The 27,409-nt window shown below is 43.7% G+C and overlaps 1 long non-coding RNA gene across 12 annotated transcripts in view; it reads left to right on the plus strand.

The window, feature by feature from the left end:
* Window positions 1-27,409, plus strand: part of LOC309656451 — a 73,488-nt gene that overhangs the window by 23,875 nt on the left and 22,204 nt on the right. For 7 of the 12 annotated variants that reach the window (XR_014261349.1, XR_014261351.1, XR_014261353.1 and 4 more), the window contains one exon: window positions 20,858-21,006. The exons of 2 other annotated variants lie outside the window; for them this stretch is intronic. This is a non-coding gene — a long non-coding RNA (uncharacterized lncRNA). Of the gene's footprint in view, window positions 1-13,888; window positions 14,098-20,857; window positions 21,007-27,409 lie in introns of all 12 variants that reach the window. 3 more of the 12 variants (XR_014261350.1, XR_014261360.1, XR_014261358.1) reach the window with 2 other exon arrangements.

Genomic DNA, 27,409 nt, shown 5'->3' on the forward strand with positions numbered 1-27,409 from the left:
GAAGAGTCAGAGGTACGAAGTGATACTGAGTTTCTTGTTTTCCATGAGGAGTAAGGACTTAACACAAGTTGTTGGCTGATTTGAGAGAAACTGATCACCCAGTCATTCAGAAAGGGCGTTTTGTCATCTGAAAAACATTCCAAGGCAGGAATTTTGTTTAGAGAATTTAGAGTACAAAGTCTTTGACTGTCATCCCAGGAGACACACTGGTGAAATTTAGTTCCCTAGAATAAGTGGCACTAAGCCTTCAAAGGAAGACAATACATGACACATCTGAAAAAGCATTTGGGGATTGATATGGGAGCCTGTGATTTAATGTTCCGGAGGCACAGCCCCAAGCAGGACAAGAAACAAACGCTTTTACGTCTAAAACGAGAAATAACGTGGTTACAGAAGATGCTCGTTTGAGATGGCTAATAAGCCACGACCATGAAATAATGCCGGGAAAATGAAATGAAATACACAGCAATGCAATACCAAGTGAAGTACTGGGCCAGATCGGGGCGTGGACAGAGGAATGTTGCACGTGGCAGGGAGATGATGGAATGATCCTTCCACCTTTGAGAGCAGAGCAAGGTTATATGATTATGAAGAACCCCGGGCAGTAAACCTGTAAACACAGGTTGAAGGAGCCCTTGAACACAGGACTCCTGAAGCTGACCAGCTCAGGTGTGCAGACTGCAGGGAACTCCTTCCACGACGAGGTGGTACATGAGGGATTGATGGACGATTCAGTTTGCCCAGAATCAGAATAAAAGAGGTGGGTAGGGGTAGCACACCGAGGTAGCTCCCACGATGGAGACCAGAGAGCAGAGAAAAAGGAAAAAAGATCACTGGGTTCTGAGTCCAGACACGAAAGGAAAAGTTCAGTCGACTAAAACGAAGGAGAGAACAGGGGAAACAAAAAAATGCAGCATGGCCTGGCATTGTGGTCAAAAGCGAGAAAAGACGGTGGAAACCTGTCCTTCTTATTCTCCGTGGGCAAAAAGAATCAGCCAGGCCGAGCGCAGATAAAGGAATCCGAGGCTGACTGCCAAAGACCGGAGGTAAAAGACGCAAGCAAGAAGAGTTCAGAAGTTCAGGAAAATAAAAGAGGATTATCATTCAGGGGTTCTGTGAACCAGAGAAAAGGTGAAATGACAGGAAGCTCTGGGAGTGGCTGGGGGGGTGGGGACAGAGGGGGTGGGGGAGGGGAGAGGAGCAGTCACTTGGGTGAACTCCACCGCGTGCGGATGGGAGTCCAAGTACACTGATGCAGGCGGGCCGGCTTTCTTCTCGCAAAGCACCTAATCAACCAAGTAAACTCCCGCCAAAAGACCAGACTAGATCTGACGGTGGAGGACTGGTTCTGGGCTGGCTCCTTTTTTACATTCTTGGAGAGAAAATTCCTACTGCCTTGACATTTCAATCTTTTAAAAAAGTTTAAGTTTTTCTATTTTATTTATTTATTTATTTATTTATTTATTTATTTATTTATTTATTTTTGGCTGCATTGGGTCTTTGTTGCTGCGCGCAGGCTTTCTCTAGTTGCAGCGAGCAGGGGCTACTCTTCGTTGCGGTGCGCGGGCTTCTCACTGCAGTGGCTTCTTTTGTTGCGGAGCACGGGCTCTAGGCGCGCAGGCTTCAGTAGTTGTGGCACACGGGCTCAGTAGTTGTGGCTCGCGGGGCTCTAGAGCGCAGGCTCAGTAGTTGTGGCGCACGGGCTTAGTTGCTCCGCGGCATGTGGGATCTTCCTGGACCAGGGCTTGAAGCCGTGTCCCCTGCATTGGCAGGAGGATTCTTAACCACTGCGCCACCAGGGAAGCCCAAGTTTTTCTATTTTAAATAAAACCACGCCAGATTTGAAAAAGCACTCAGAGGGTTGCTTTAACAAAGGAAGACAAAGGGGTGGGGCATCAGTGGGGATGTCCAGGGGTCCCCCTTTCCAGGGAATGGAGGATGATAGCAGATAATGAAACAGATGTAGAGGTAACAAGAAGTGCCGTGAAGGCAGGATAAATTAGAGAACTAAAATACTGCCCAGAACAGGAGACAAATCTACAGGAAAATATTGACAGCAAGGAAGAAAGAAATCTCTGTAAATGATGGAGATGAGAGAAAAAATGAAGACATACAAGAGTAAAATCCAAAGGGGAAAGGCAAGACAGGTCCTGATGAAAGCCGGAAGCATGAAGGATCATTGAGGGAAGGGAAGGGAGTCAAAATGTTGGTAAAAATTAGGATAAATAAAACTAATGAACATAATTTTCAAAAGTTATAATTTTTTAAAATTTATTTTATTCAAGTATAGTTGATTTACAGTGTTGTATTAATTTCTGCTGTACAGCAAAGTGATTCAGTTATACATATATATTCTTTTCCATTATGTTTTATCACAGGATATTGAATATAGTTCTCTGTGCTATACAGTAGGACCTTGTTGTTTATCCATTTCTATATACTAGTTTGCATCTGCTAACCCCAAACTCCCAATCCATCCCTCCACCACACCCCCTCCCCCTTGGCAACCACAAGACTGTTCTCTATGTCTGTGAGTCTGTTTCTGTTTCGTAGATAAGTTCATTTGTGTCATATTTTAGATTCCACATATAAGTGACATCATATGGTATTTGTCTTTCTCTTTCTGACTTACTTCACTTAGTATGATAATCTTTAAGTCCATCCAAGCAAATGGCCTTATTTCATTCTTTTTTATGGGTGAGTGATTGTCCATTGTGTGTGTGTGTGTATATATATATATATATATATATATATATATATATATATATACACCCCATCTTCTTTATCCATTCATCTGTAGATGGACATTTAGGTTGTTTCCATGTCCTGGCTATTGTGAATAGTGCTGCTATGAACATAGGGGTGCACATGTCTTTTCAAATTATGGTTTTCTCCGGATATATGCCCAGGAGTGAGATTGCTGGATCACATGGTAGCTCTATTTTTTATTTATTTGGCTGTGCCAGGTCTTAGTTGCAGCATGCAGGATCTTCATTGTGGTATGTGGGCTCTTTTAGTTGCAGCATTCGGGCTCTTGGTTGCAGCATGCATGCGGGATCTAGTTCCCTGACCAGGGATCGAACCCAGGCCCCCTGCATCGGGAGCACAGAGTCTTAACCACTGGACCACCAGGGAAGTCCCTGGTAGCTCTATTTTTAGTTTTTTGAGGAACCTCCATACTGTTCTCCATAGTGGCTGCACCAATTTACATTCCCACCAGTGAAGGAGGGTCCTTTGAAAAGTTATAATTTTTAGTGTACTCAGAAGTTTTGAAACTTTGTTAAGATAATGCAGATGGGACAGAATATTTAGACTTTTCAAGACCAAAATTAGAGCATAAAGAATGTGTTCTTGTTCGGCTAGACTGTTGGTTTAAAAAAATGATTTTCAATATATTTGGTCATAGGGTTTTGATGCACTCTTGGAAATTTGAAATGACTGCAAAAAGGGAATTCAAAGATCATTTTGTAAAAATGGTATATTTTCTCTATTTCTTCCTTTCAGTCTCTTTCTGTACACAAACTTGAATATTCTTTTTCCTAAACATTTGCAGGCATCATGATACTTCAGTATGCATTTCCTGTTAGTAATGAACGTACTCCTACCTGCCCATGAAAACTCTATCACACCAAAAATTTTTTTAAAATTCACACCTAAGAAAACAAATAATAATTCCATAATATCTAATAGGCAGTCATATTTAAATATCAGCAATGCCAAGAATAATTAAGCTCTTGTTTTTTTGGTTTTTTAAAGAAGAATCCAATTAAGTTTCACCCATCGAGTTTGGTTGTTTTGTCTCTTGGGAGTCTAATCTTTTTAGCCCAAACTCATCATTTCTGACAGGAGAAAGATACTGTTGAGATAAGGGGATTTGCCCAAGGCTGATGCACAGAGCATATGCTCCATTTCACTTAAGTAGGATTTTGTAGTAAGGTAGCTTTAAATTTTAAAATAATTTAAAAATGATAAGTACCAAAGATGTCATCATCGTGCAGGAATTGCTTCTCCTCTCTTAGCAATACTGAACCTTCAGGACAAGTCAGATATTGTCCTGGACATTTGCATTTGTTAGCTTAGTTAACGTGTCACAAACCCCACGATGACGACTCAGAGATGCTGTCCTGTCACACAGCAGAAGCTCAGAGCTGTTGCCAGCCTGAGCTGGGTCTGGAGGCTGGCAGAAGACCCGGACAGATCCGCTGAGCCTTAATACCACTTTTCTGCTCTGACTCTCCAGGGCAGCAACACATGCTGCCTCTGAGTATATTTCGAGACTGCAGTGGGCCCTCTGTACCCACGGGTTCCGCATTCGCGGATTCAACCAATCGTGGATTGAAAATACTTGGAAAAAAAAAAAAGAAAGTTCTGAAAAGCAAAACTTGAATTTGCCGGGCACTGGCAACTATTTACATAAAATTTACATTGTATTAAGAATTATAAGTAATCCAGGGATGGTTTAAAGTATACAAAGGATTGTATGGTAGGTTATATGCAAATACTGTGCTATTATTTTATATCAGGGAGTTGAGCATCCTCAGATCTTGGTATCTGCGGAGGTCCTGGAACCAGTCTCCCGCTGATACCGAGGGGTGACTGTATATTTGTAAACTGTATGTAACCTTTCGATTGAAGTCATAAAAATAAGTGGTACCCTCGCCCCAGCTAATTGCCTGCCAGTATTCTCAATAGCTGGCACTGGAGAGTCAATCAGATGCCACTTTGGAGAAAGGAAAAATGGCAAGCAAGGCAAGGTGAAATATTCAGCCTTTGACGCTTTGGCCAACACAAACTAATGGGGTTCCTAGGACTCATTTTGGCAATAAAGGGTGACTGCAGAACACTTAGTAACAGTGAGAGGAAGAACAGGTGATGCAAATGAGAGCTACTGCTACTAAATGAACCTAGATTGAAAGTAAGATGAATGAAAGTGGATCTTTCTCTTGCTGCTTTTGTTTTTTTTCTTGGTAAACTATATGAAGATGCCAAGGTAGATACCTTGGTTTATTTGCCTTTGCATTCCCTGGACTTCATGCATAGTTTGGAATATACATTGGTATTCAGATACTACATTAATTAAGCAAATATTTCCTGAATACATCTGTGTGCCAGGTGCCGTGCTGGTCCTGCCCCGAGATGAGAAACAGACAGGCAATTTCCATCCTGCTTGGTAAGCTTGATGGACGATGGGGTAAGTGCTTAGTGTCACAGGCTTGGGAGGGACAGGAGGCTTCCAGGAGGAGGTGCCATTTAAGTCGAGACTGAAGGTGGAGTAGTGATTCAAGTAGGCTGAACTGAATGGGTGAATTTTCTGTGAAGCAGCTGAAAGCCACAGGGAGCAGGAAACTATTTGCACAGATCTTTCTTGTTTGAAATGGCAACCAACTGGTGAGAGTGGTAGCCTGTGTGTAGGAAACCGAGGGACGGGGACAAGGACGTATACCCTTTTACACCTTTTGTTTTTATTTATTTATTTTTTTAAATTTATTTATTTAATTAATTTATTTTTGTCTGTGTTGGGTCTTCGTTGCTGTGCGCGGGCTTTCTCTAGTTACGGCGAGCAGGGGCTACTCTGCATAGCGGTGCGCAGGTTTCTCATCGCGGTGACTTCTCTTGTTGCGGAGCACGGGCTCTAGGCTCACGGGCTTCAGTAGTTGCAGCACGCAGGCTCAGTAGTTGTGGCTCGCGGGCTCTAGAGCGCACGCTCAGTAGTTGTGGCACACAGGCTTAGTTGCTCCGCGGCATGTGGGATCTTCCCGGACCAGGGCTCAAACCCGTGCCCCCTGCATTGGCAGGTGGATTCTTAACCACTGCACCACCAGGGAAGTCCCTTACACCTTTTAAATTGTCTATAATTTGTTTGAGTAATTAAAATGATTTTTTCGTACTTCTTGGCACCCCTTTGAGAAAATTTTAAAAAGGAAAACAATGAATTTATGTTCTAGATGGAAGGTCACCGCAGGGAACAGAACAGGGAAGGACATAAATGCATCCCCTTCAATTGAGCAAAATTTGAGGGTGCTGTAAACTTGACAGTGGTCTAAGGGAAGGGGCTGTGCTTTCCAATGTGTGAGCGTGTTGTGGGCTTATCCAGGGTCCAAAGACAGGAGACCAGGATGGTGAAGCTGTTAAGAGGCAGGGAATGAATGTGAATGGGTTCATTAAAATCTTGGCAGTTTTTTTTTTAAAAGGAAACCTCTAGAAACAGAAACAGGGAGACAATCCGGAAAAAGAAGAAGAGAAAAGAAGACTATAAGAAATAAGGCAAATGCGTCCCCTAAGCAATTAATCCATGTTTTTTGATCCTTCGTTTTATATAGTTGCTGCATTTCACAATGAGAAGCAGACAAAGGGCAGTTTTGATGAGGAATGTTTGTACAGGTGATGAAGCAAATACGTTTACAAGAGGGTTAGTATTATTGTGCGAGAGTGTTCAGGTGTGAATTTATTTTATTTTACTTTTTTATTGAGGTATAATTGATTTACAATGTCATGTTAGTTTCAGGTGCACAGCAAAGTGATTCAGTTATATACATATTCAATAATATGTGTATGCTCTTTTTCAGATTCTTTTCCCTTATCGGTTATTACAAAATACTGAGTACAGTTCCCTGTGCTATACACACTTCTGCTATATACACTTGTTGGTTATCTATTTTATATATAATAGTGTGTATATGTTAATCCCAAACTCCTAATTTTTCCCTCCCCGCCCTTTCCCCTTATGGTAACCATAAGTTTGCTTTCTATGTTTGTGGGTCTATTTCTGTTCTGTATATAAGTTCATTTGTATCATTTTTTTGAATTCCACATATAAGCGATATCATATTATATTTGTCTTTCTCTGTCTGTCTTACTTCACTTAGTATGATAATCTCTAGGTCCATCCATGTTGCTGCAAATAGGAGATGTGAATTTTTAATGGAGCGATTTGTTTTTACTTTTTGAAATTTGTGTTAGGGCAACATGTTAAAGAAAATGTAAGTCTTCTAAACCCAGTGCAAAACATGAAGTTTACAGGGAGGGTATACATGTTGGGTCAGGAAGGCTGGATTTGAATCCTGGCTCTGTCACTCACTAGCTCTGGAACTTTGGGGATATTATTCAGTTTCTCCACATTGCATCTCTATCAGTGGTATCGGGGTAGTAACCCACGTGAGAGGATTGTTTTGAAGGCTGACAATGAAGTGGCAGCTCAGAACACCATCCTCATATTATTTCCACTGGGCAGGATGGCCAGAGTCCTAGGAGACCACCCAGCTCCTGGGTGGGGAGGTGCCTACTCCGTGGTTCTGGAAAAAAGATGTAAAAAGTGCAGGCAACCCACTGATAAGCGAGAAATTCCTGCTGGTTTACTGGGCTGTTCGCTTTCTCTGCAGCCTCGCACAGGAAGAGAGTCAGACCTCCGTAATGGGAACCAGAGAGCCCCAGACCCAAGTAAATCACAGTTCATTGAAACAGAGTGGTGGAACAGCTAAGGGAGGAAAGAGGGAAAATCCTCCAGAGAAAAGCAGACATGTCAAGAGGCTCTTATGGATTTGGGGGAGAGGGAAACTGGCAAAGGACATTTCTGTGCCTGTGGAGGAGGGGCGAAGCGTATTCTAGGTCTAGGTGGGAGATGACAAAAAGCAGGGGAAACACAAAACTATCAAATATCTGCGATAACATTTTCGAGCAACTAGAGCAAGACGTGGGTGAATGAGAGGTCAAAAAAAGATTGTATGAGCATATTTTTTAAAAAATACATACAAGAATGGGACTTCCCTGGCGGTCCAGTGGTTGAGACTTCACCTTCCAATGCAGGGGGTGCAGGTTGGACCCCTGGTTGGGGGGCTAAGATCCCGCATGCCTCGCGGCCAAAAAACCAAAACATAAAACAGAAGCAAGGGCCTCCCTGGTGCCGCAGTGGTTAAGAATCCGCCTGCCAATGCAGGGGACACGGGTTCAAGCCCTGGTCCAGGAAGATCCCACATGCTGCGGAGCAGCTAGGCCCGTTTGCCACAACTACTGAACCTGTGCTCTGGAGCCCACGAACCACAACTACTGAGCCCGCGTGCCATAACTAGAGCCCAAGCTCTGCAACAAGAGAAGCCACCGCAATGAGAAACCCACTCACCACAACAAAGAGTAGCCCCCGCTCACCGCAACTAGAGAAAGCCCGCTCACAACAACGAAGACCCAACGCAGCCAAAAACAAATAAATAAATAAATTTTATTAAAAAAAAGAAAACAGAAACAATATTGTAACAAATTCAATAAAGACTTTAAAAATGGTCCACATCAAAAAACAAATCTTTAAAAAAATACATACAAGAATACAAAGTTGGATTTATATTGTTTCAATGCCTTCATCAAATAAGTGACAATAAATATATCTTTTAATGTTATACAAACAATTTACAGGTGCTCTACAATGGGTTTGGGCCCTGTTAAAAATATTTGGAGGGAACAGCCCAGGTAAAAATATTCACTTGGAATTTGTACTTATATGTGTCTTGGAAGGGCCCTTAGCCCCTGTGGACCATCCCTGCGGGTTATTCGTACTGGCTCCTCCTACTGTCCTGTTGGACCTGATAATTCATATTTGCGAAACACTTTTGAAAAAAAATATCAATGCATACAATACAATTGGAGAGAATCGTGTACGGAAGTCACTTTCTGGGTCAAGGATCCATAGGCGCTCCCCTTGTCTTGATGTTCAAGGCCTTCTATAATCTGGACCCAAACGTACTTGTCCAGTCTTGACGCCAACTACAATAAATAAATAAGTCATTTATCAAACCCTTGTTGACTTGCTGTTGGGGTCTGGGTACCGAAGGGAGGAAGCCCCAACTGCCCTGTCATCTCACAGGGAATGCCATCCTCTGCAGGTAAGCCAGGCTGCCTCCAGAAGAATAGAGTGCTCCATCCTCCCTTCTGTTAAGAGGTGAGAAAAAAGAGAATAACTAAGAGGAGCACAAGTGACAAAGGCATTCCAGAAATTGCTCCCCTGGTGAAGGACCTGGGATTCTTCCTGTTGCCTTGGAAGTTTCCTCAAGCTTCTTCTTCCCCATCTAAGTCCCACCTTCCTTCTCTGGCCACTCAACACATCCATCCAACAGCCCTCCCCTCAAGGAGTTTGTAAGCTGGTAGAAGAGATTAAACAAGTACTTATTAACTATGACAGCGACCAGCATGTGGCAGAAAGAGTGCAAAATGCTACTGGAGAGAGGAGGAGGGTGGAAGAGGAGGGAAAGAAGGTACCAGAATGACTTTGCGGAGGAGGTAACATCGGAGATGGAAAAGCATGGATAGAATGTGGAGAGGTGGTCCAGTTGAAGAAGGGTTGGTTGAGAACCTTGCACGGCTGGATTTGGTACGTTTTTGGGTGTTAGTATTCAGGTGACAAACCCAGAGAGAGTGATTTGGGCCATGCCATGAAGAGCCTTTATTGGCAGGCTGAGAAATGTGTACCTAACATAGTAGCCAATAGGGATCTATTGGAGGTCTTTGAGCAGCAGAGGGACACAGAACTGCGTGATCTCTGAGCTCAAAGGGACTTAAAGGCCTTTGGTTCCATCCAAAGCTTGACATCTCTGACTGTCAAGTCTAGACTTGGCCACTAGATTCTCCTTGTTGTGAGGGTTTAATGAGATGACACTTGTAAAGTGCTTGGCTCAGGATTTGCCAGAGAGTAAAGCTCAATAAATCTTGACTGCTGTTGTCAACATCACCATACATTGGGTTATAATTTAGGAAGGTTTTCCTTAAGCCTTCTTCCACATTTGTCCTGTAAGACTTTGAAGACAGCTATCCCATTCCTATTTGAGCTTTTTCTTCTCTAGACCGAATATTCTTGGTTTCCTCCACCACTCCACATTCCTTTACCTGCCTGACTGTCTCCAGTTCTTATAAAATGTGGTACATAGGACTTCCCTGGTGGCTCTGTGGTTAAGAATCCGCCTGCCAATGCAGGGGACACAGGTTCAAGCCCTGGTCCGGGAAGATCCCACATGCCGCAGAGCAACTAAGCCCGCGAGCCACAACTACTGAGCCCATGTGCCACAACTATTGAACCTGCGCTCTGGGGCCTGCAAGCCACAACTACTGAAGCCCGCGCGCCTAGAGCCCGTGCTCCGCAACAAGAGAAGCCTCAGCAATGAGAAGCCTGCGCACCGCAACGAAGAGTAGCCTCCGCTGGCCTCAACCAGAGAAAGCCCGCGCACAGCAACGAAGACCCAACACAGCCAAATAAACAAACAAACAAATAAATAAATGTGGGACATGGAACCCAGTTGTCTGATCACAGCTGACCAGAGCAGACCCTTCCCTTCTCTCATTCTACAGAAGATGCCTGAAGTGGAAAAAAAATTTAAGATTTTTTTGGGAGTCACACTCAATGTAATACTGGCACTCATCACACTGAACTGATGAACATAATACTGATTTCAACTCCTAAGCCATTCCCGAAGGCACTACTGCTAAGCTATAACCTTTTCTGTTCTCTACTTGTACTTGGTCCCTGCAAAAGACCTCAGATTGCTTTATGATTGTTTCCTCTTATTTTCAGGAAAAATTGTGAAAGGCCTTGAAATGGGCAAAAAGATTACTGAGTTTCCATTCAGTGGATTGCTGGGTATCATCTAGCGGATTCTTCTGGGTTGTCTGGTTCTACGGGGGTCTGTGTCTTTCATTGTTTTTGACTGAACTGTTTTGCAAATATAAATTGTAGAAAACACACAGTGGTAATGCAAAGAATTCTTGTCCAGAAAGAGAAAAATGAATTTTGTCTGGTGGACATGCAATTGATTTTCACCCCGTGAAAGAGGCTGCCAGGCTTGCATCGATTAGCACATTTATTTCAGCATTTCTGATTGCTTCTATACTTGTCCGTTCTTTGGATTCCCCTTGGAGGCAGTTGTAATGTTTTACTGCCTTCATGGTTAGTTAATGAGTTAATTAATGGACACATGTTCATTTTATATTAGTATGAGAACCCTTATTCTTACTTAAAATTATTCTTCAGCACTGATTTTCTTATCCCTTCACAAATTGGAAAGGCATGAACAGGGCAGAAATGAAGACTGATCAAGCAATAGAGACCTCATTTTAAATTGACGTGGATTGCAATTGCCAAGATATGTAAGCAACCTAAGTGTCTATCAACAGATGAATGGCTAAAGAAGATGTGGTACTCACACACACACACACACACACACACACACACACACACACACACACACGATGGAATACTACTCAGCCATAAAAAGAATGAAATTCTGCTATTTGCTGCAATGTGGATGGTCATAGAAAATACTATGCATAGTGAAATGTCAGAGAAAGACAAATACTGTATGTTATGGAATCTAAAAAATAAAACAAACTAGTGAATATAACAAAAAAGAAACATGCACAGATATAGTGGTTACAGACTATGCAGACTAGTGGTTATCAGTGGGGACAGGGATGGAGGGGGTCACGATAGGTGTAGCGGATTAAGAGGTACAAACTACTATGTATAGAATAAATAAGCCACAAAGATATATTGTACAGCACAGGGAATATAGCCAATATTTTATAAGAACTGTAAATGGAGTGTAAGCTATAACATTTTTGAATCTCTGTGTTGTACACCTGAAACTGACATCATATTGTAAATTTTGTAAATCATATTGTCAATTTTTTTTAAATTGTAAGTTTTTTAAAAAAGAAAAAAGATTGACATGGGTCTACCAACCCATATCTTTTGGTAAAGTTGTTCAACAAGTTATTAATCCACTGAACCATACCAACGTGCCTCTACTTACAAACAAGCTGTTCATAAGTCCATTTGTGCATAAATTCCACGTGATTAAGAAGGGTTAAAACTGCTGTCCCAGGACTTCCCTGGCGGTCCAGTGGTTAAGACTTCACCTTCCAATGCAGGGGGTGCGGGTTTGATCCCTGGTCAGGGAGCTAAGATCCCACATGCCTCAGGGCCAAAAAACCAAAACATAAAACAGAAGCAATATTGTAACAAATTCAATAAAGACTTTAAAAAAAAAAAAAACAGCTTCCTTTAAAAAACAAAAAAACTGCCGTCCCCGGGTGTATTCCCTCTAATGATGGATGCAGGTCTGACTTTGATCATTTTTAGATCAGTCATAGATTTCCCCTTCCTTGCTCATTTACATTCGAATGGATACCCTTTGCCAAAATAGACCAGTTTCACCTGCACTAAAAGTCCTTAATGATCTTTAAGGAGTGTATTGAGTAGGAGAAATGTATTGCTTTGGAGAAGGGGAGTTTGGGGGGTTGGTTAGTGGAAACAATGCGTTAAGTGAATGAAGTTAAGGTCTGTTACCAGCCTGCAGAAATAGTGCAGAAACATCTAGGAGAACGAGGAGGTGACTGCCATGATGACATTTTGGGCTCGAAGACAGTGAGCCAGCCAAGACGCAGGTGGACAGACTGGAGGAGAGGGCACTTCCTCATGCTAATGATATTATAATGATAAGTACACATTAACCTGGTCCTAAGGAAGCCTGTGTCTAGCGGATGCACCTCAGGAGAAGGACAGGAGGGTTTTGAGAGGACGCTCTTGAGCAGACAGGATGAGATCCTGGGCAGGAAAGGACTGAGTCAGGACAGTGAGAGCTGGCGAAGAGGCCTGGGTGCTGGAGACCTCCTTGGGTATTACAGACCGGTATCCCGGTGTTGGTTCGGGTCTAAGGACCTGATAAATCAGTATTATGGCTCCACAATGCCTCGTCTTGGCCATCGCTACACTAAAGGTAAACTTAGAAGGAGCAGGATAGGTGAGGCAACAAATTGCAGTCACTTTGCAGGACATTGCTTAGCACTTACTGTATTCAGTTTCACCACTCTTGACAGTGGAAGTGGCCACGCCCACTGCACCACAGCTGACGGTGGGTAGAGCCCCATCACTGAGCTTGCACTCCGGACCAGCTTTGTTTGCATCGATGTAAGGTCTTCTGCTAAAATGCTTCTGGGTTATATGTTAGTCCACATCACTCAACCTTCTGTCCAAGGATGAGAGGCTTATTAAATGACTTGCTCAAGTCCTGACCCAGTATATTTAGTACTTTTTCTAATTTACTGGTTTAGCCATAGGAAGAAATTAATCTTAGACAACACCTTAGAAAGATTATGCCTTAGGAAGGTTAATTTGTCATCAGTGTGTATGCTGTATCAGGAGGGCGCATAGAGAGGTGAGCATGGAATTTGAAGGAGACCACGCTTGCCAGTCGTTGTACAGGTGACAATGATAGTTGACAGTTTAAGATGCTACAGAGAGGATGATGTGAGTGAAGGCTTTCAGACAGAGCAGGTGGAAGGTCACTGACAGTCCTGGAATCAAGGTAGAAACCAGATTACAGGAAGTTAAGGAAAGAGTGAGTGGAGGGAGATATTTACAACAGGTGTAAACTTCTCTTTCAATCAGATCGATATGAAGATGAGGGAAGAGGTGAGATGGGTAGCATGAGTGGGAAGGAGGGTTATTTGGGGGACTGGGTAGTTCGAGAACAGTCATAAAAAGAGGGGAAGGAATGAATGTATCTGGAAAAACTGAAGATAAGAGTAGAGAGAGGAGATAACCATGGAGCAGAATCCTAGCGATGCTGGGAGGGGACATCATTAAGGTCACAAGTACAAGGAAGGAGGAACCAGGGGAAGGAAGGAGGATTTTTGCTCCTGAGAAGAGAAGAATAGGTGGAGAGTCAGGAAGACGTTGACGTAAAGCGAAGGCGTGTTGAAGTAGGTCACTTCAGATGCTCTCAAATGTTTGAAGGCAAAGCAGATCTGAGGGTGAGGAATGGAGGGAGCTGGAGAGTCCAGTAATCACCTGTTCAGATGCCTTAATTTTGCACTTGCTCCTTGGTGCCCTCACGCCCTTGACCTTCCATAGCGTCCAGCCTGCTCAACCTTACCTCCTGGGCAACCCGATCACCTGTTCAAGTGTATCCGTGCGCACACCAGCAGCTGCATGAAGCCAAGGGCAAAGCACGTAAGCTGAGTGCACCTTTCCAAGGCCGTCAGCCCTGGCTGGAGCAGTGACGTCATCCTTTCCCCGGAGCTGCTGCTTTGAAACTCCCCCCGAGAGGAATAAATGTGTAGGTGAGTCCATCGGGCTCTACTTTTCAGACCATGAGTATTTCAGATATTCTCTTTGGGGCTCTTGGTAATAGAATGGTTTTTAAAATTAACAAAAATAATGCTTTATAAACATAATTTATGTATATAGCTGTTTTAGAAAAAAAGATTAAAAGCTGATTTGTTTTTCTTTTTCTTGTTGTTGTTTTTTTAAAATTAATTTTATTGGAGTATAGTTGATTTACAATGTCGTGTTAGTTTCTGCCATGCAGCAAAGTGAATCAGTTATACATATACATACATCCACTCTTTTTTAGATTCTTTTCCCATATAGGCCATTACAGAGTATTGAGTAGAGTTCCCTGTGCCATACAGTAGGTCTTTATTAGTTATCTGTTTTATATATCATAGTGTGTATATGTCAATCCCAATCTCCCAATTTATCTCTCCCCCTCTTTCCCCCCAGTAACCATATGTTTGTTTTCTACATCTGTGAGTCCGTTTCTGTTTTATAAGTAAGTTCATTTGTACCATTTTTTTAGATTCTACATATAAGTGATATCATATGGTATTTGCCTTTCTCTGTCTGACTTAGTTCACTTAGTATGACAATCTCTAGGTCCATGCATGTTGTTGCAAATGGCATTTTTTCGTTCTTTTTTATGGCTGAGTAATATTCCGTTGTATATATGTACCACATCTTTTTTTTAAATAAACATGGTTCTTTTTTTAAATCAATTAATTAATTTTGGCTGTGTCGGGTCTTAGTTTCAGGCACACAGGATCTTCCTTAGGCATGCGGGGTTTTTTCGTTGTGGCATGTGGGCTCTTCGTTGTGGCACTCGGGCTTCTCTCGTTGTGGCCTGTGGGCCTCTCTCTGGTTGTGGCATGTGGGTTTTCTCTTCTCTAGTTGAGGTGGGCTCAGTAGTTGTGGCGCACAGGCTTAGCTGCCCCGTGGCATGTGGGATCTTAGTTCCCTGACCAGGGATCGAACCCACGTCCCCTGCATTAGAAGGCAGATTCTTTACCATTGGACCACGAGGGAAGTCCCGTGTACCACATCTTCTTTATCCATTTACCTGTTGGTGGACACTTAGGTTGCTTCCATGTCCTGGCTATTGTAAATAGTGCTGCTGTGGACATTGGGATGCGTGTGTCTTTTCAACTGTTTCTCATTTAACAAATATTTATTGAGCACTGTCCTTGGTGCACAGGGATGCAGATTCCCTGCCTTCATGGGCTTCATGTTCTACTGAGGTAGTCAGGCAACAAGCAACAACCACAACAACAGTAATAGTAATAATAATATAACAAGACTCTGAACCAAATTAAGGCAGAGTAAGAGTATAGAGGGTGTTAGAGCAGGGACAATGGTATCTCAAGATGGTAAGATTACAGATAATTTGCCTTTTTTCTTCGTGTTTTTCTCTATTTTCCAAATTGTTTACAATAAACATGCATTCCTTCTGTAATTAGAAAAAAATTAAAGCGATTTGGAGAAATGTTCTGTTAAGTGGCAGTGACAGATTATCAGACTGCTGTTCACTTTCTCCCTTGCTCTTTTTTGACAAAGGTCTTTGTTGTTTACTGATCCACTGTGTATGACTTGTGATTTTCCTGGGGAGAACAGGAAGAAAGAAAGGGCAGGTGGATTTACCAGTATTTCTTTCTTTACCTCAGCCTGTAAGCAAAGTGCAAGAAACCAAACACTGATCAGGTCACTCTTGGGAAGAAGTGAGTTGGCAGAGCGCTAAATGCAGCCCTGGGCATCTGCCGTCCCACCTGGTTGCCCCTCATCCTTGGTTCTGTGTCCGTCACCGCAGTTACAAAGGGCACCGCTGCGACTGGCAGAAACCCACTACCTCCACCATGGGCCACAGGTGCCTGGGGATGATGGTTGAGTCCATATCTCTGGCTGTGACACCCCCGCCAGCAGAGCCTTTGTACCCACCCAGTGCCACCACATGAAGGACATCTGCAGCCCCTGGCTTGGAGCTTAGGTGATGGAGCCGGCTGCACTTGTCTGATACTTGATTAGCCATTATCAAGTTCATGGAGCAAAGTCAGGTAAGGGTGATAAATGCATAAGAAGCAGCTTGGGAATTCAGCAGAGAATCTTAGGGACTGAACCAACTGTAGGCTGGTGTTTTTAGAGAAAAACCACCAGGATATGCCTAGGAATCAAGATGCTGGTGTTAGGAGAGAGGGTGGAGAGATGCAGGGCTGGGTATGACAGTTCTGTAGGTGCTGTGAAGTTAATCCTATTATACCTCTAGTTGTCTCTTACTAGGATGTAGATGTCCTTGGGACACGCTGGTTTTTCCTGATCTTTTCGGATACTCTCCAGAACTTTATCTCCCCTCCTAGTGGTTTATCAAAAAGAAAGCTTTTCATTCCATAGTTAGAGATAAGGATGAAAATGTAAATTCTGTGGCCAAGCTTAATAAGACCTGGTCCCAGCCCTCAAGGGAACAGTGTGATAAGAGGCCAGGCCAGGTGCTACAGGGGTGTAAAGAAGACGCAAGAAGTGCAAGAAGACGTGGGAGCAGTGAACACAGAATGTGGTCTCTAAATTCAGTCCCACTTGTGTCACACAGCTCTAATTTTCATAAATCACACAATTCACATATGCATGAATTTTCAGGGGTGTTTTTGTAGAAATATTTTTCTTTGGGATGTCGTTAATTGAATCCATTCCACAGCTTATCTTTTCATGAAAGGGGACCACTGTCTGACAGCCCGGGTCACTCGAAGAATCCCAGTCTGATCTATCACAAGTTGGTTAAACTCAGTGGGCCCTTCAGGCCAGTTCATCAGCTCTTGTACCCAAACTGTAGGGTGCTTTGGTGTGGAAATTTAAAAGTCACGTGGATCAACTAAACAGTGAATTCATGTATCGTGTGAGTGAACTATAATAATATAATATAATAAGGTTTTACATCCGTGATTAGTTTCCTATTGCTGCTGTAACAAACTACCACAAACCTAGTGGCTTAAAGCAACACAATTTATTATTTTACTGTTCTGGAGGTCAGAAGTCCCATAAGAGTTTTAGAAGGCTGAAATCAAGATGTTGGAAGCTCCAGAGAGAATCTGTTTTCTTACCTTTTTCTGGAGGCTGCCGTCATTCCTTGGCTCACGGCCCTACTCCTTTGTCTTCAAAGCACGTCACTCCAATCTCTGCTTACGTCCTTGCATCTCTTTTTTCTGACCTTGACCCTCTTGCCTCCCTCTTTATTTTTATTGTTGTAAAATATATATAACATAAAATTTGGCATTAACCCTTTTTTTAAGTGTACAATTCAGTGGCATTAATTACAGCCACAATGTAGTACAACAGTCCCACTATTTCCAAAACCCTTCCTCGCCCAAGCAGAAACTCTTTACCTGTTAAGCAATAACTCCCCATTCCCTCCTCCCCGCTCGAGTCTATTTGCTGTTTCTACGAGTTGCCTATTCTACATATTTCATGTAAATGGAGTCATGCAGTGTTTATCCTTTTGTGTTTGTTCTTCTCTCTTAACGTAATGTTTTTGATATTCATCCATGTTGTAGGATATTTTAGAACTTCATTCCTTTTGTGGCTGAATAATATTGCATTGAATGCATACACCACATTTTGTTTATCTGTTCATCAGTTGATGGACACTTGGCTTATTTTCATTTTTTCCATATTGTGAATAATGGTGCAATGAACATTGGAGTATGTTTAAGTTCCTGTTTTCACTTCTTTCAGTTGTATACCTAAGAGCAGAATTGTGGGATTATATGAAAATGCTATGTTTAGATTTTTGAGGAACTGCCGAACTGTTTTCCGTAGTAACTGCACCATTTTACATTCCCACCATCAATGTGCATGGGTTCCAATTTCTCCACATCTTCACCAACATTTGTTACTGTCTGTCTTTATGATTATAGTTACCTTCATGCACGTAAGGTGGTTTCTTGTTGTAGTTTTGATTTCTTTAATGACTAATGATGTTGAGCATCCTTTCATGTGCTCGCTGGCCAATTGTATATCTTCTTAGGAGAAATGTCTATTTAAATCTTTTGCCCATTTTTAGTTGGATTGTTTGTCTTATTGTCATTGAGTTGTGGGAGTTCTTTATGTATTCTGGATATTAATCCCTTATCAGACATACAATATGCAGATATTTTCTCCCATTCTCACATTGTCGTTTCACTCTCTTGATAGCGTCCTTTGATGCACAAAAGTTTTGCCTCCCTCTTATAAGGATCCTTGTGATTACACCTAATAATCCAAGATAATCTCACCATCTCAAGATCCTTAATTTAATCACATCTGCAAAGTCTGTCCCTTTTGCCACGTAAGGTAATGTACTCACAGGATCTGAGGCTAGGAGGTGGACATCTTTGGGGGAGCCAATATTCCGTCTACCACGGTTCATTTCAAAATGTCTACAAAGTCAGAAATTGTGAATGTATTTGTGCAAAAAGATGTAAGCAAGCAACTTTGAAAGAAAGCAACCTGCCTCGTGTGCAGCTGTCATTTAGGGCTTCTGCCCTGAATCCCCCTTTCACCCTGTGCTGGGTTACTTAACTTCTCTGGGCTACTGAACTTCTCTGTTCATTCTTCAGATGAGACCAATTGTCCTTCCTCTTTTCCTCCTGTGGGTCTTAAGGGTGAGCGATGAATAGACCCGGTTGGGGCTTTTTTGTCATCTGCATGAACAGGAGTCCCAAATATAAAAGTCACTTTAGGGAACATCAAGAAAACTGGAGCACAGTGAGTGCATAAATGCAAGCCAGCAAAAAAGGTTTATGTTTGGATCTGTATCAGAAGGAAAAATAACAGACCTATGAAGATTAATGAGACCATGTCTCAGAAAACCTTCGAGCTCTTTGGAGGAAAAGTGCTTCGTAAATGCAAGCATTTCTACGCCCCTCCTCACCTTTTTCTCCCCATGAGCGGCTGCGGTGCTTTTTATTCCTCGTACCTATCACAGCAGCCTGTAATTACTGGAAGTAATAATTGTGCTTGGGTGGAAAGGTGGCAGAGGGCAAAGATACCTTGGTAAGAACATAGGACCAAATGCTGGATTAACATCAGGGGAGGGCCTGACCCACGAAGTCACAGAATCTGAAAAGACAGCTCTTTTCCTATGTTCCCAAAGCCTTCAAAATAAGTGTATGTACATTAGACAGAGTAATTTCACTAATAGGAATCTAGCCTAAAGAAATGCTCAGAAACACAGGCTAGGATATGAACCAAAGATGTTTGTCATCATAATTTGTAATTGAGAAAGACTGGAAACAACCTAAATGTTGCTTCCAACAGTTGGAAATAGGTAAATGACGTCATGAAACAGCATGTAGTATTATGCAGCCGTTCAACACGTCGATGAATAATTTTTAACGATGTTAGGAAAGGAGTCTGATCAAGTGTAGCAGAAAAAAGCAAGACTGATTTCAATATGAACTGCGTTCTCTGCAACATAAGGTACTGATAGGTAGGAAAAAGGAAAACAAAAAACAAGGAATGCACTAAATGTTACCACCTGTTATTTCTGCTTGGTGGGATTCTGGTTGTGAGTCCAGTGACCCAGGGAGGCTGGGTTCTTTTGCTTACTGGGTTGCCGTTTCCTGGGGATAATGCTAACATGTTGGGTTTTGTTTTGTTTTTTTTGGGGGGGGGTTGTTTTTTGATATTTGCCTTGCTTTGAGGAAGGATCAGAGAACTGAAGTATTAAAACAAAATTTAGGAGAAAACCATAGCTAATGAGTGCTGAGATTTACTGCTATAGGTGTTGTTTTTGAAATTTCCTTTAGAAGTGGTGAGACTGGAAATGAAGATAACAAAACGTAGTTTCTCTGCCTCCTTGCTATAAATTTAGCTATTTCCGAGAAGTTAAACAAAACATCTTTTTTTTTTTTTTTTAATTTTTTATTTTTATTTACTTATTTATGGCTGTGTTGGGTCCCCGTTTCCGCGCGAGGGCTTCCTCCAATTGCGGCAAGCGGGGGCCACTCTTCATCGCGGTGCGCGGGCCTCCCACCATCGCGGCCTCTCCCGTTGCGGAGCACAGGCTCCAGACGCGCAGGCTCAGTAATTGTGGCTCACGGGCCCAGTCGCTCCACGGCACGTGGGATCCTCCCAGACCAGGGCCCGAACCCGTGTCCCCTGCATTGGCAGGCAGACTCTCAACCACTGCGCCACCAGGGAAGCCCAACAAAACATCTTTGATGGGCCTTGTGCTAACGCTGTATTCAGCAGAACCTCCTCGGTCATTTCCATACTGTATGGGCTGAATCGTGTCCCACCCCCCGCTCCAAATTCATGCATTGAAGCCCTAACCCCCAGAACTTCAGAATGTGACTGTATTTAGAGATAGGGCCTTTAAACAGGTAATTTAGGCAAAATTGGGAAATATGGAAGGGCCCTAATCCAATACAACTGGTGTCCTTCTAAGAAGAGGAGATTAGGACTCAGACACGTATAGACTGAATGTTTGTGTCCCCCCAAAATTCATATGCTAAATCCTAGCCCCCAGTGAGATGGTATTTGGAGGTGGGGGTCCTTGGCGGTGATTAGGTCATGAGGGTGGAGCCCTCATGAATGGATTAGTGCCCTTATAAAAGAGACCCCAGAAAGCTCCCTCACCCCTTCTACCATGTGAGGACACAGAAGGAAGACGGCTGTCTATGAACCAGGAAGTGGGCCGCACCAGACACCAAATCTATCCTCATCTTGACCTTGGACTTCCAGCCTCCAGAAGTGTGAGCAATGCATTTCTGCCACCTAATTTATGGTATTTTGTTACAGCAGCCCAAACAGACTAAGACAGACTCATACAGATGGAAGACGATGTGAGGACACAGAGAGAAGGCAGCTGTCTACAAGCCAAGGAGAGAGGCCTCCGCGGTAACTGACCCTGCCCACACCTTGAACTTGGACTTCCAGCCTCCAGAACTGTGAGACAATACATTTCTATTGTTTAAGCCCCTCAGTCTGTGGTATATTGTTATGGCAGCTCTAGCAGACGAATACACATACATATATATTTAAATGTGTTTATATCAAGTGTTGAGGATACCAAACACCTCAAGACAGCAATAGTTATGGAGCAGTTAGCGTTAGGAAGATGGGTGTGTGCTGGGGCGGTGCGTGGAGATGAGTATGTGCTTAAAGCTTGTATTGGGTTGGCCAAAATTTCATCTTTAACGTCTTACGGAAAAACCCAAACAAACTTTTTGGCCAACCCAATATTTAGTAATGAAGGAAGAAGGTGCTGATTTTTTAAAAACTGGAACTTAAAGTAAGTTGCCCTCCTCAAAGTTGGGACCAGAGAAAGGAACCCCTGTTTCATTCTCTTTCTGTCGGTGTGACTGTCACTAGGGCAGGGCCCGCTAACCAGGAGGAGCCTTGGCCGTGCTCACCCAGAACATCTGACCCAGGTCGCACAGCTGAGGTCAGAGTCCTTCCACCTCAGAAAGGGGCCTGAGGGGCTTCCCTGGTGGCACAGTGGTTAAGAACCCGCCTGCCAATGCAGGGGACACGGGTTCGAGCCCTGGTCCGGGAAGATCCCACATGCCGTGGAGCAACTAAGCCCGTGCGCCACAACTACTGAGCCTGTGCTCTAGAGCCCGCGAGCCACAACTACTGACTAGAGCCTGTATTCCGCAACGAGAAGCCACCGCAATGAGAAGCCCACGCACCGCAACGAAGAGTAGCCCCCACTCGCTGCAACTAGAGAAAGCCCAGGCACAGCAACGAAGACCCAACGCAGCCAAAAATAAATAAATAAAAATAAGTAAATTTAAAAAGGGGGGTGCTGAGAGGTAAGGAATACTTCAAAGGCAATGGCGATGGGTCAACTTAAATTCCACCTGGAAGGGAGGTTTAGGAAGGGGGCTGCCTGCTCACCGCTCTGGGGCCTGGGCCTCCCCCTATCTAAAGGATGCATTCAGATCTGGGGATTCTGCCTCGAGATCAATCTAAGGCCGCTCACGCTCTTCCAACCGCCCAGAACTTGAGCCAAGAGGACACTTTACATCCTTGTTGTCTGACCCTTCCTGCTTTCCGTCCACTTCAGTGACCCAGGCCTGCCCAGCGCCGACACTGGCCCCTGGGTTCCTGACAGTCTGGGATGTGTTTCTGAGTGAGGGAATTCTGATCTCTAAAGGGAATCCCCACGAGCGGTTTGCGCCTTCCCGCTGCCAGCCAGCTCTAACTTTGCTTCATAACTAAGAGCTTCTGTATACCGTGGTCCAGCCACCGCCGGCGTTTTTCCCAGCTGCAGGCCTGGAGTTTCCACGGCTTTGGCACTGCTTCTGCTTGAGAGGTTTAATTGATAACATAATGAAGCAACTTAAAAATAGCCCAGTAACTGCCTCTCTCCAACGCCAAGGAACTGCACATCTCCTCCCCAAGCGTACCTGTCCTGGGATTGGGGCCCTGGCCTGGCCTCGTGGGCTGGCTCAGTCCACGCTGTATCCTCCTCAGGACCAGGAAAGGGGCCATGGGTGATCCTGGCCTTTTCACACGCAGCAGGAGACCCTCTGGTATGTATTTCCTGGGGATGTCTCTGGTCATACAACAGTTTCCTCAGAGACGATACGGTGATCATCCCTGGATGATTTCTCTTCACTTCTGCAGTGCCAGGCTCCGTGCTGGGAAGTGATGTTGGAGTACGGTGAAAGGCCAGGACCTAGCTGCTTGTGGGCTGTAAATTCAGCCTTTAATTTTAAAAATTAGTGTTTTATTGTGAAACGTGTATTCTCATAGCATACGACATAATCTCTGTTGGCAGGTAGTACAGTGTGTTAAAAAAAAAAAAAAAAAGCTTAGGCTCTGGAACCAGACCGCTTGAGTCTAAATTCTACCCCAGCCAGTTAGAAGCTGTGTGAGCTTAGGTTTGTTCCTTAACATCTCTGGTCACTAGTTTCCGTGTTTGTAAAATGGGGTAGGTAATGTCAGACCTACCTTAAAGACTGTTGTGAAGGGTTATATGAGTTTTAAACAAGGAAAGCACTTAGATCAGTGCTGGGCATAGAGAAAGCATTCAGTAAATAATAATAAGTTCTTTTTTATTGTGGTAAAATGTACATAACATAAAATGTACTATTTTAATCATTTCTAAGTGCACAGTTCAGTGGCACTAAGGGCATTCACATTGTGCAGCCATCACCACCATCCACCTGCAGAGCTCCTTCATCTTGCAAAACGGAAACTCTACACCCATTAAGCAATAACTCCCCATCTCCCTCTGCTCCCAGCCCCTGGTAACCACCATTCGTTCTATGAATTTGACTATTCTAGGTTCCTTATATAATTGGAATCACACAGTATTGTCCTTTTGTGACTGGTTTCTTTTCTTTTCTTTTTTTTTTTATAAATCTGTTTTATTTATTTATTTTTGGCTGCATTGGGTCTTTGTTCCTGCGCATGGGCTTTTCTCTAGTTGCGGCGAGCGGGGGCTATTCTTCGTTGCGGTGCGTGGGCTTCTCGTTGCGGTGGCTTCTCTTGTTGCTGAGCACGGGCTCTAGGTGTGCAGGCTTCAGTAGTTGTGGCACGTGGGCTCAGTAGTTGTGGCTTGCGGACTCTAGAGCACAGGCTCAGTAGTTGTGGCTCACGGGCTTAGTTGCTCTGCGGCATGTGGGATCTTCCCGGACCAGGGCTCAAACCCGTGTCCCCTGCATTGGCAGGCGGATTCTTAACCACTGTGCCAGCAGGGAAGCCCTGTGACTGGTTTCTTTTACTTAGCATCATGACCTCAAGATTCATCCATGTTGTAGCCTGTGTCAGCATTTCCTTCCTTTTTAAGGCTGAATAATATCACTTGTATGTCTACACCACGTTCTGTTTATTCATTCGTCTGTAAATGGACATATGAGTTGTTTCCACGTTTCAGCTATGAACATGGGTATACAAATAGCTGTTCGGGTCCCTGCTTTCACTTCTTTTGGGTACATACCCAGAAGTGGAATTGCTGGATTCTATGGTAATTCTGTGTTTAATTGTTTTAGGACCAATCCTACTGTTTTTCACAACAGCTGCACCATCATTCTCATGGTTTTAAACACTATCTCCAGGCTGATGAATTCCAGCTTTATATCTATAACTTCATACTTTTCCTGAGCTGTAGGTAGACTACACAATTGCCCACTTGGTCTTTTCAATTAGATGTCTCACAGGCATCTCGAGATTAAACAAGTCCCAAATTGCACTTCTTACCCCACCCTACTCTTCCCCATTTTGGTAAATGACACTAATTAAAACTCTGGCTGCTCAAAATGGAAACCTTTAAGTGGGACCAGCTACATAATTTGCCAGACCTGGTGCTAAATGAAGATGGGGAGCCCCAGGCAGGAACAGGGAAGCCAAATCCCCCTTCTTACAGTTTTGTGCCCCAGGCCCCAGTGGACCGGCCACCCTGGGGGGATTGCAGCCTCCGTGCTGGGATGTGCCCAGTACCTGGAACCATGGTGGCCGAGAGCCACCCTGAGGTCCCCGCCAACCCTGGGTGGGGACGGCTGTTGGCACACCCCCATGAAGCTGGCCGTGAATCCTTCAATGAATCCTTTTTTTTTTTTTAATATCTTTATTGGAGTATAATCGCTTTACAATGGTGTGTTAGTTGCTGCTGTATAACAAAGTGAATCAGCTATACATATACATATATCCCCATATCTCCTCCCTCTTGCGTCTCCCTCCCACCCTCCCTATCCCACCCCTGTAGGTGGTCACAAAGCCCCGAGCTGATCTCCCTGTGCTATGCGGGTTGTTGTTGTTTCTTAAAGGTAACATGGTGATATTTTATTTATTTATTTATTTTTATAAATTTCTTTATTTTATTTATTTATTTTTGGCTGCTTTGGGTCTTTGTTGCAGCAAGCGGGGGCTACTCTTCGCTGCAGTGCACGGGCTTCTCATTGCAGTAGCTTCTCTTGTTGCGGAGCACGGGCTCTAGGCGCGTGGGTTTCAGTAGTTGTGGCACGTGGGCTTCAGTAGTTGTGGTGCACGGGCTTAGTTGCTCCGCGGCATGTGGGATCTTCCCAGCAGGGCTCGAACCCATGTCCCCTGCATTGGCAAGAGGAGTCTTAACCACTGAGCCACCAGGGAAGTCCCTGTGCCACATCTTCTTTATCCATTCAACTGTCGATGGACACTTAGGTTGCTTCCATGTCCTGGCTATTGTATATAGAGCTGCAATGAACATTGTGGTACATGACTCTTTTTGAATTATGGTTTTCTCAGGTATATGCCCAGTAGTGGGACTGCTGGGTCGTATGGTAATTCTATTTTTAGTTTTTTGAGGAACCTCCATACTGTTCTCCATAGTGGCTGTATCAATTTACATTCCCACCAGCAGTGCAAGAGGGTTCCCTTTTCCCCACACCCTCTCCAGGATTAATTGTTGGTAGATTTTTTGATGACGGCCATTCTGACGGGTGTGAGGTGAGACCTCACTTCCATGAATCCTTGATTCCTCTTTTCTCCTCACCCTCCAAGTTCACTTTGTCAGCAAGAGCTGTGAGTTCCACCTCTGAAATCAGTCTCAGCTCTTTACTTCTCCATCTCTCCTTCCATGATAAGCGCCCACGCCGCCATCCCCTCTCTCTACTATTAAAAGTCACCCACCTGGTCTCCTTCACTCACCCTGGCCCCTCCTCCCACATTCCACACAAGAGCCAGAGTAACTGTTTCCAAAAATAAACGAGTCCGTGTTTACTGCTGGGTTTAAAACATTCGTGGGCTCCTCGCCAAGGCACACAAAGGCGGGTGGTTTCATAGCTCTGCCCTCTCTTCTTTTCTTCTCCGTGTGTGGTGTCCTGCTTTCTACACCGTGAAGATGCCAAGCGTGTAATGGCCTGAGGGCAGGGTTTCTCCACCCGGCGCCTCTGACATTTTGGATAACCCTTTGCATGGGGGTTTGTCCCCTGCACTGTAGTTCAGCAGCACCCCTGACTGACCTCTAACCCCTAGATGCCAGTGGCACTGCCCGTCCACCACCTTGTGAGGACATATGTCCCCGGACGTTAGCAAATGTTCCCCAGGGGCCACCCCCGCCCTGTTCCTCAGAACCTGCCTTGGAGCCTTAGAGCACTGGCTCTCCCTCTGGCTGGACTGCAGCCCCCACACACCTTCCTCCACCTTCACACTTGCAGCATCTTCTCGTCCTTCGGAGAGCAATTTAAATAATGTCACTTTCCCTGATCAACCAATACCATACAAAGTAGTCTGTCACTCCCACTCTCTGTTTTAAATTACTGTCTAAATACTCACTGGTCTCTGGTATCTCTTTTGTTTAATTATTGGTTGACTTTCTGTTCCCACCTCCAGCCCCTACCGGGATGCAGGCTCCTTGAGGGTGGTCATGTCCATTGTTTCATTGACACCTGGAATGGAACCTGGCACATAGTAGATGCTTAGTACATCTTTGCTGAAGGAACGAATTCACAACGCTTTGATTTTTATTTATTTTTTTAACTTGAAGCATAGTTGATTTACAATGTTGTGTTAGTTTCAGGTGTACAGCAAGATGATTCAGTTACATATATATATACATACTTTTTCATGTCCTTTTCCATTATGGTTTATTACAGGATACTGAATATAGTTCCCTGTGCTGTACAGTAGGGCCTTATTGTTTACCTGTTTTATATATAGTAGTATATATTTGCTAATCCCAAACTCCTGATTTATCCTCCCCCCCCTTTCTCCTTTGGTAACCATAAGTTTGTTTTCTATGTCTGTGAGTCTGATTTTGTTTTGTAATAAGTTCACTTGTGTCATATTTTAGATTCCACATATAAGTGATATCGTATGATATTTGTCTTTCTCTGACTTACTTCACTTAGTATGATCATCTCTAGGCCCATCTATGGTGCTGCAAATGGCAGTATTTCATTCTTTTTATGGCTGAGTAATATTCCATTGTATATATGTACCACATCTTCTTTACCCATTCATCTGTCGATGGACATTTAGGATGTTTCCATGATCTGGCTGTTGTAAACAGAGCTGCTATGAACATAGGGGTGCATGTATCTTTTCGAATTAGAGTTTTGTCTGGATATATGCCCAGGAGTGGGATTGCTGGATCATATGGCAACTCTATTTTTAGTTTTTTAAGGAAACTCCATACTGTTCTCCATAGTGGCTGCACCAATTTACATTCCCAACAGCAGTGCAGGAGGGTTCCCTTTTCTCCACATTCTCTCCAGCATTTATTATTTTTAATGATGGCCATTCTGACCAGTGTGAAGTGATACCTCATTGTAGTTTTGATTTGCATTTCTCTAATAACTAGCAATATTGAGCATCTTTTCATGTGCCTATTGGCCATCTGTATGTCTTCTTTGGAGAAATGTC

This window comes from Balaenoptera physalus, assembly GCF_965194825.1.
Source record: "Balaenoptera physalus genome assembly, chromosome: 2".
Taxonomy (NCBI): domain Eukaryota; kingdom Metazoa; phylum Chordata; class Mammalia; order Artiodactyla; family Balaenopteridae; genus Balaenoptera; species Balaenoptera physalus.